At 36.7% G+C, this 9,493-nt stretch overlaps 1 protein-coding gene across 5 annotated transcripts in view; it reads left to right on the top strand.

The window, feature by feature from the left end:
- Tmcc1 (transmembrane and coiled-coil domain family 1) overlaps positions 1-9,493 on the top strand; it is a 176,091-nt gene that overhangs the window by 99,871 nt on the left and 66,727 nt on the right. The gene's annotated exons all lie outside the window — the stretch shown is intronic.

Here is a 9,493-nt window from a genome sequence, read left to right as displayed (position 1 = left end):
GATTCCCAGAACCCTCAATGAAAGGAGAAAACTGACTTCTGAAAGTTGTCCTCTGACCTCTAAACATACACCACGGAGCATTGCCTCCTCCTCCTTCTCTTATAATAAATAAAATTTAAAAATTAAAACAGTGAGGGGTTGGGGATTTAGTTCAGTGGTAGAGTGCTTGCCAAGCAAGCGTAAGGCCCTGGGTTCAGTCCTTAGCTCTGAAAAAAGGAAAAAATAAAAAAGAAAGAAAAATTAAAACAGTGGCCATCAGAGATTAAAGAGTTTATATTTAATTAAATACCTTTATACCGGATTACAAGGAAGACTTATACTCTAACATCATACCACAAGTAAACAGAAATATACATATTCTTTTTTATTTCTTTAATTTAATTTTTTTACTTATTCACTTTACATCCCGCTCACTGCCCCCTCCTGGTCACTCCCTCCCACAAACTTTTCTCCCTTTTTCCCCTCCCTTTCTCCTTTGAGTGGGTGGGACCACCTCCCCAGGTATTCCCCTACCCTAGCATATCAAGTCTCTCCAAGGTTAGGCACATCCTCTCCAACTGAGGCTAAACACAGCAGGCCAGCTAAAAGAACATATTCCACATACAGGCAACAGTTTTTTGGGTTATTAGCTTATTGCATATTGCTTTGATTGTATTTGATTGCTTTGATGTGCCCTGTATCCCTGATTTCTCTTAATACCTTTAACATGAAGGAGTGTTGGATTTATCAAAGGCTTTTCAGCGTCTGATGAGTTAATAATGTGATTTTTTTTCATTCAGTTTGTTTATATGGTGGATGATGTTGATGGATTTTCATATATTGAACCATCCCTGCATCCCTAGGATGAAGCCTACTTGATTTATCATGGTGAATGGTTTTGATGTGTTCCTAGATTTGGTTGGCAAGTATATTCTTTTTTTTTTTTTTTTTTTTTTTTTTTTTTTTTTTTTTTGAGTATTTTTGCATCCATGTTCATAAGAGAAATTGGTCTGGAGTTGTGTCTTTGTGTGGTTTAGGTATCAGGGTGACTGTGGCCTCATAAAATGAGTTTGTTAGTATTGTTTCTATTTTGTGGAATAGTTTGAGGAGAATTGACGTTAGCTCTTCTTTGAAAGTTTTTTTGTTTTTTTGTTTTGTTTTGTTTTGTTTTGTTTTTTTGGTTGGAAGACATTTAATGACTGATTCTATTTCCTTAGGAGTTATAGGGCTGTTTAAATAGTTTACCTGATCTTGATTTAATTTTGGTAAATGTATCTTGTCTAGAAAATAGTCCATTTTGTTAAGATTTTCCAATTTTGTAGAGTACAGGCATTTGAGGTAAGACCTAATGATTCTTTGAATTTCCCCGGTGTTGGTTATTATGTCTCCTTTTTCATTACTGATTTTGTTTATTTGGATACTGTCTCTCTGTCTTTTAGTTAGTTTGGCTAAGAGTGTATCTATCTTGTTGATTTCTCAAAAAGCCAGTTCTTGGCTTTGTTGATTCTTTGTATTATTTTCATATTAAGTTATGTCTTAACTGATTAATTTCAGCCCCGATTTTGATTATTTCCTGCCTCTCTGATGTGCTTGCTACTGCTGCTCCTCCTCCTCCTCCTCTTCTTCTTCTCCTTCTCCTTCTCCTTCTCTTCCTCCTCCTCTTCCTTCTCCTTCTTCCTCCTCTTCCTCCTCTTCTTCCTCTTCTTCTACCACTACTACTTCTTCTTCTTCTCCTTTCTTCTTTCTTCTCCTTTCTCCTTCTTCCTTCCTCTTCCTCCTCCTCCTCCTTTTTTCTTCCCCCTAGAACTTTCAAGTGTACTTTTAAATTGTTAGTCTGAAAACATTGTAATTTCTTTACAGAGGCACTCAGTGCTATGAACTTTCCTTTTAGCACTGCTTTCCTTGTGTCTATAAATTTGGATATGTTCTATCTTCATTTTCATTGAATTCTAAGAAGTCTTCAGTTTCTTTCTTTATCTCTTCCCTGACCATTGTGTTTTACTACAATGGTCATTGAGTAGAGAGTTGTTCAATTTCCATGGTGTTTGTTTTTGTTGAAGTCCAACTTTAATCCATGGGTAGTCTGATAAGATACAAGGCTTATTCTAATTTTTTTGTATCTTTTGAGGCTTGTTTTGTGAAAGACTATGGTCAATTTTGTAGAAGGATCCATGAGGTGCTGAGAAGAAGATTTTTTTTATGTTTAAGAAATATTCTAGGACTGATAAGATAGCTCAGCGATTAAGAACACTGGCTGCTCTTCCAGAGGTCCTGAGTTCAATTCCTAGCAACCACATGGTGACTCACAACCATCTGTAGGGAGATTTGATGCCCTCTTCAGGCAGGCAGGAGTATATTCAGCAGAACACTTATACATTAAATAAATAAAATTTAAAAATAAAAGAAATACTCTATTGATGTCTGTTAGGTCCATTTGAATTCTGTATGACCTGTCCATTGGTGAGAGTTGGGTGTTGAAGTCTCCAACTGTTAATGTGTGAGATTTGATGTGTGTTTTAAGCTTTAGCAATGAGTTTTTTTACAAATATGGTACTCTTGTGTTTGGGGCATAGATGTTCAGAATTGAGATATCATTTTGGTATATTTTCCCTTTGATGAGTATGAAGTGTCCTTACCTGTCTCTTGATTAATTTTGGTTGAAAGTCTATTAGATATTAGAATGGCTACTCCAGCTTGTTTCTTGGGGTCCATTTGCTTGGAAAACTTTTTTCCAACCCTTTGAGGTAATGTCTACCTTTATTGCTGAGGTATGTTTCTTTGGCAATGAGTCCATTGATGTTGAGAGATATTAATGACCAGTGATTGTTATTTCCTGTTATTTTGATGTCGTTGGTGTGTGTGTGTGTGTGTGTGTGTGTGTGTGTGTGTCCTTGTTTTGGCTGATATAGAATTACTTATTTCCTGTGTTTTCTTGGATGTACTTATCCTTATCCTCCTTATGTTGAAGTTTTCTTTCTAGTATTTTCTGTAGGACTGGGATTGTGGATAGATATTGTTTAAATTTGAATTTGTCTTGAAATGTCTTTTTTTTTTCTCCATCTATGGTGATTGAGCATTTTACTGGGTATAGTAGTCTAGGTTGGCATCTGTAGTGGTTTTTTTTTTTTTTTTTTAAGAGGTTGCAAAATATCTGTCCCAGCCCTGTTAGCTTTTAGAGTCTCTGTTAAGAAGTCAGGTGTAATCATAAGTCTGCCTTTGTATGTTACCTGGCCTTTTTCCCTTGCTGCTTTTAATAGTTTTTCTTTGTCCTGTAGATTTTGTGTTTTGATTATTATGTGGTGGGAAGATTTTCTTTTCTATTCCAGTCTAATCGGTGTTTTATCAGGTTCTTGAATATTTATAGGCATTTCTTTGTTTAGGTTGGGAAAGTTTTTTTATATGATTTTGTTGAAAATATTTACAGGGCCTTGCAGCCAGGGCTCTTCACCTTCTTATGTTCCTGTTATTCTTAGGTTAGGTCTTTTTCATGGTATCCCAGATTTCCTGGATGTTTTGTGTCAGGAATTTTTTAGATTTAACATTTTCTTTGACTGGTGTATCAGTTTCCTCAAAAGTATCTTCTATGCCTGAGAGTCTCTCTTCCATCTCCTGTATTCTGTTGATGATGCTTATGTCCGTAGTTCCTGTTCTCTTCCCTAGGTTTTCCATCTCCAGGATTGCCTCAGTTTGTGATTTCTTTATTGCTTCTATTTCCACTTTCAGATATTGTACAGTTTTAATTATTTCCTTCACCTGTTTAATTGTATTTCCTGTATATCTTTAAGGAATTTATTTGTTTCCTCTTTAAAGACTAATACCATTTTTATTGTGTTTTCCTGTATTTCTTTAAGGTATTTATACATTTCCTCTCTAAAGGCCTCTATCATCTTTACAAGAGTGGATTTAAGGTTACTTCCTTGTTCTTCGGTTGTGTTAGGATATCCAGGGCTTGCTGTAGTAGGGTACCTGTGCTCTGAAGGTGTCATATTGCCCAGGCTTTTGTTGATTGTGTTCTTTTGTGGGCCTTTAGCCACCTGGATGGCTTTGGTCCTTAGATATTCCTTTTGTAGTAGGTGTTGGAAGGTGGTCCTAGTGTGGCAAGCCTCTGATGGGTATCCTTGGACCATATGGTTCAGTATCCACAGGTCTGTATGGTTCAGGAGCTGCAGGTCCTGGACAGTTCAGGATCCACAGGTCTGATGAAGGTAGATGGAGAGGTGGTGGGAGAATGGAGGTCCTGGAATAGCAGTAATAGCAGGCTGCTCAGGGCAACTTAGTTTGCCCCAGAGGATTCAGCAAGCAGGAAAAGCTTGGTGGTGGTAGCAGTGGCGGTGAGTGTTTTGCCTGCATATATGTATGTGTACCACATGCATGTGGTACCTGTGAACCCAGATTCAAATGCGTTTAGCCATTGCAACATCTCTTCAGTTCATATGTCTCTTTAAGTTAGAGGTGATTATTTACTTTACCAAAGAGTATTCCACTTTAATAATATATCCAAATAATTTGCTACAGAAAGGAGCCTTACAGACATGATGAATAAAGGACCAAACACAGAGCAATCTGATCTTCTTACATAAATCTGTTAATATATTCTGTTATCCACTGTTATACAAGTGGATGAGTGGCCGCTATAAGTTGGGGTTTTGGAAAAGAAACTTTTATTCTCCTGTAGTAATTGTCATCTCGGAGGCTTACTGTCTCCAGCAGCTAACCTAGGCCTAGTCCTGGAAGCTTCTAGCCTCTGTACAACCTAATCTTGGCCTAAAATGTTTTCAGCCTCTGAGACTTAACTGCTGAATAAGCTCATCCTTTTTAGTTCTTTTTGAGCTCTGGCTGGTTCAACTCCCCTCCAAGCAGATTGATTCAATCTGGCCTGTGACAACCCCCACCTCACCCCTGCAGCCTCTCTTCAATTGGTCTGCTTGGCCTCATCCTAACTTTGGCAATTAGAACTTTGGCAAGTTCTAATCTTCTGGCTCCTTCTCATTCTCTAGTCTATTCTGTCTTCACCTGTGTCTAGCTTGTTCTTTCTTTGCAACATGCTTATCACTGTCCGGGTAAAACTGCCTCCCCTCTTTTTTCTCTCTGCACTGCTCTCTTAGGTAGCTTCCTTTTGCTCTTTTGTCTCGTGAAAGTTGGGCATATTCTATTCTGTTAAATCTTTCTCTGTTTCATTACATTGTCTTCCTCTCAATTAGACATCACTTTCAAACATGGGTGCTTCCTTCTACAGAGTAACTTTACCTTCATTGTTTGGGATTAAAGGTGTGTACTAAGGGTGTGTCTGTATTCCAGCCAGAGGGATTAATGGAATGTGCTAAGGGCTGAGCCACACCACAACTAGAAACATGTTTTTCCAGTAAACATAATCTCAGGGCTCACAGTGTGATCAAATATCCTGCAACAGGAGTTGGTAGGTGAGATCACAGAGTTGCTTTGTGAAATTATGGGCATATGCTCATTCTTTATATCACAATAGTGATATAAAGGGAGATAGTTCTGAAAATTTCCTGAAAGCCGTGCAATTTTGCATTTTAAATGGATGAATTACCTGGTGTATGAATTCCATCTCAATAATAGTGTTTATAATAGCATTTATCTTAAGATTGCTTTAAATTGTGAATGTAATTTGTTTACTTTTTCAGTTGTACAGCAGAATCATCAGTGTTCTCTATGCATGTTAGCATATATCTTTACAAATGCTTTAAACCCAAAATACTGGAAAAGACTGTATATGAAGTTGGAATGATTCAGGATTCTGAAATAAGAATGCTAACCTGGTATCCTACCACATCCCAGCCCACAGCATTGATATCTTACCCTGTATTCTACTAAGCAGTTCTAGCCATTTAAGACTATTAGGAAAGCTTTCCTGGCAATAGTTTGCCATTTCTTAGAAGGACAGGGGCACTATTTATACATCAGATTGTTTTTCTTTACTCCTGTTTCAAGTAGTCAGCACAACTCATTTTAGTTTTCAGCCTTGGTGTTGATATTTAGTGGTGGTGGTTTAATCTTTTCTGCATATTCTCCAAAGAAGTAAGTAGGTAGGTTTGAGTATACTTAAATGTTCCTCCCCAGGTCTGTATAGGTTAACTAACTTTTCCAGCTTCTCCTTTCCCTCATCCCTGTCTTCCCTCCCCACCTTAAGAAAGAAGGAAATTACCCTCAAACTTAACATCGAAAGCCAGTTTCTTCCTATTTCCTGCAATTAGGACAGTTAGCTATATACTAAGTCACAAATGTAATTTATCAATGCAGTCCCATGCCCCCTAGAATCCTGATGACCTCTTGGCCCATGATTGTTCAGCCATCTGTTTTCATTCTTTTTTTTTAAGATTTACTTATTTATGTATATGAATACATAAACTGACATATACTGTGTCTTCAGACACACCAGAAGAGGGCATTGCATCCCCCTACAGATGTTTGTGAGCCCCCATGTGGTTGCTGGGAATTGAACTCAGGACCTCTGAAAAAATAGTCAGTGCTTTTAACCACTGAGCCATCTCTTCAGTCCACCACCTGTTTTATTATATTGAGTTAGCTAAAGGACACCCTGTCTGTATTGCGAACTACCATTATAAGAAATAAGGGTTTTATTTATTATGTACATTAGACATCATTTATTTAAAAAAAAAAAAAAAGCAAATGGAATAGAGTCAAACTTTTTAAAAGTTGTATGTGTTGGAAATTACAATAATGATTATAAATCTGCTCCTCCCTGACATCTAAAATATTATTTGCCAAAACAGGCAATATGCTGAAAAATACTAACATTAGAAACACTCTTCTAGCTGGGCGGTGGTGGCGCACGCCATTAATCCCAGCACTTGGGAGGCAGAGGCAGGCGGATTTCTGAGTTCGAGGCCAGCCTGGTCTACAGAGTGAGTGCCAGGACAGCCAGGGCTATACAGAGAAACCCTGTCTTGAAAAACCAAAAAGAAAAAAGAAAAAAAGACAAAAAAAAAAAAAAAAGAAACACTCTTCTACCCATTCTTTTTTTTTCTTTATTAAGATTTATTTTTATTGTTTTATCTGTATAAGTGTTTTACCTGAATGTATGTGTTACACCACATGCACACATACCCAAGGAAGCCAGAGGGGAAAATAGATTCTTTGGAACTTGAATTATAGATGGTTTTTATCACCATGGTGCTAGGATTTAAACTCAGACTGTCTGGAAGAGCAACCAAGTGCTTTTAAATGCTAAAACGTATCCCAAGCCCTATTCTTTTTCTTTCTTCCGTTTTTTTTTTTTTTTTTTTTTTTTTTTTTTTTTTGAACAGTTATTTTTTTCTGTCTAGTTTATAGCCACTCACTTGCTATAAGATTCCTCCCTCCCTGTTTACTAAGACAGGGTCTGATGTCATAGCCCAGGAACTCAGTATGTAAATCAGACTGACTTCTAACTGGTAAGTGATCCTTCTGCTTCTGCCTTCCATGTGCTGGCTAGGGTGCTAAGTGTGAGCTAACATCAGCCGAGATCTTTTGCCTGATTTCTTAAACTGTTATTTAATAGACTTCTTAATAAACCTCAGTTATAAACGTTTATGATTGTTCATGTGAAATTTCTCCATGTATAAACAGAAATACAGATTGCTTTTTATTTGAAACTTGGAATATAGTTAATAATACAGTATTGCTGTTTCTATCTATCTTCACCAAAAGTAACCCAAGCCAGGCAGAGGGAATGAAAATTTGGAAATATCTGAAGAGCTTACTGTCATTGTCTGTGTTCAACGCTAATTTCATTTAAAGTAAAGTATCACTCCTACCACAGTGTTTCAACTCTCTTTGACAGAAGCTGTTATTCTCTGCTGGCAGTTTCTAAGTAGTGCCATCATTGTGAGAAAATGCAAAGGTCTTCCCTTATTACCATATGAGACTATTCAGAGTATTGTCACAGACCAAGGGAAACCATCTATGATAATCTAGATCAGTGGCTCGCAACCTTCCTAATATTGCAACCATTTAATACAGTTCTTCATATTGTGGTGACCCCCAACTATATACTATTTAGTTGGCTACTTCAAAACTGCAGTTTTGATACTGTTATGAGTCATAATATGAATGTCTGATGTGTAGGATCTCTGACATGTGACACCCAGGTTGAGAACTGCTGATCTAGATCCTCCTACCTTAGCTTCCCAAGTGCTGGGATAGGATTATAGGCATGTGTCATCATGCCCAACGTCTCCAAATTTACAAAAAGAAGTAGGTATTCAAACACAAGAAGCATTATAGAACTCCAAATAAGCATGACCAGAGAAGAAACTCTCTACAACATATTATAGTCAGGGTGTCAAAAATAAAAAGCAAGAAAAAAACACCAACAATGGCAGACATGTAAGAATTACCCAAGACTGTTTATCAGCAACCATAAAAACATGGAATGAACTATTTCAAGCTCTGAATATTAAAAAACAAAACAACTATAAACCAAGATTATTATAGCCTGAAAAGCTTATTTTTCAGAGTTTATAGAGAAATGAAGGTATATTAAGATAAACACAATTAAGACGATTTATAACAGGCAAGCCAGCACTGCAAAAAGCTCTTAATGGAATATTTTACAGGGAAGAACAAAGTTAGCCTTCTTCATGTGAATACATGAAAGTATATACCCCGTGAAAAAAAACAAATAAACAAACAAACTTGGGACTAAGACAGCCATGTTCAATATAATAGCTCATCAGACCCTCAAAACAAATACTGGAGAAGAAGAAAAAACAGTAATCCAACAACATAGAACATCACCTAACAAATTTATAGAAAATAGTAAAGTCCTTTCTATAATAATCTTAAATATAAATATAAATGGCCTCAACTCAGCACTAAAATAATATAGACTAATGGACTTGATTTAAAAACAAAAAGCAACTCTATGCTGTCACCAAGAAACACTTAGCAAAAATACCCAAAAATTAGTGTCAAAAAATAGAAAATAAGCAAATGGAAGCAAATGGAAAACATACATAAGCATCTATAGCTTTCCTTCTATCAAAATAAAATTTTAAATTAATTAGAAGAGATTAATGGGGACATATTAGAGGAATAATTCATTAAGAAGTTATAACAATAAGCCAGGCAGTGATGGCACATGCCTTTAGTCCCAGTGCTCAGTAACAGAGGTAGGCAGATCTCTGAGTTCTAGGCCAGCCTGGCCTACAAAGTGAGTTCCAGGACAACCAAGGCTACACAGAGAAACCCTGTCTCGAAAAACCAAAAAAGAGGAGGAGGAGGGAAAAGTAGTAGTAGAGGAAGAAGAGAAAGAAAATATAACAGTAGTAAACATTTATGCTTCAAATCTTATGTTAATTTTGGTGATGAATGGTGATGAAAGGTTTGGGTGATTTATTTTGTGTAGAGATATATTTAATAAATTACCAACAATTGTGTGCCACTAAATATGGGTTTACTAATATGTAATTATAATATGTAAATGATAGGTTTAACCCAGATCCAAGTAAAAAAGGGAAAGGTAGAGTCTCACGGTTCATGCAGAGAA

The sequence above is a fragment of the Arvicanthis niloticus genome, chromosome 9 (genome assembly GCF_011762505.2).
Source record: "Arvicanthis niloticus isolate mArvNil1 chromosome 9, mArvNil1.pat.X, whole genome shotgun sequence".
NCBI classification, from domain to species: Eukaryota; Metazoa; Chordata; class Mammalia; order Rodentia; family Muridae; genus Arvicanthis; species Arvicanthis niloticus.
The sequence above is the reverse complement of the archived record's forward strand: the minus strand, read 5'-3'. Positions and strand labels throughout refer to the sequence as shown.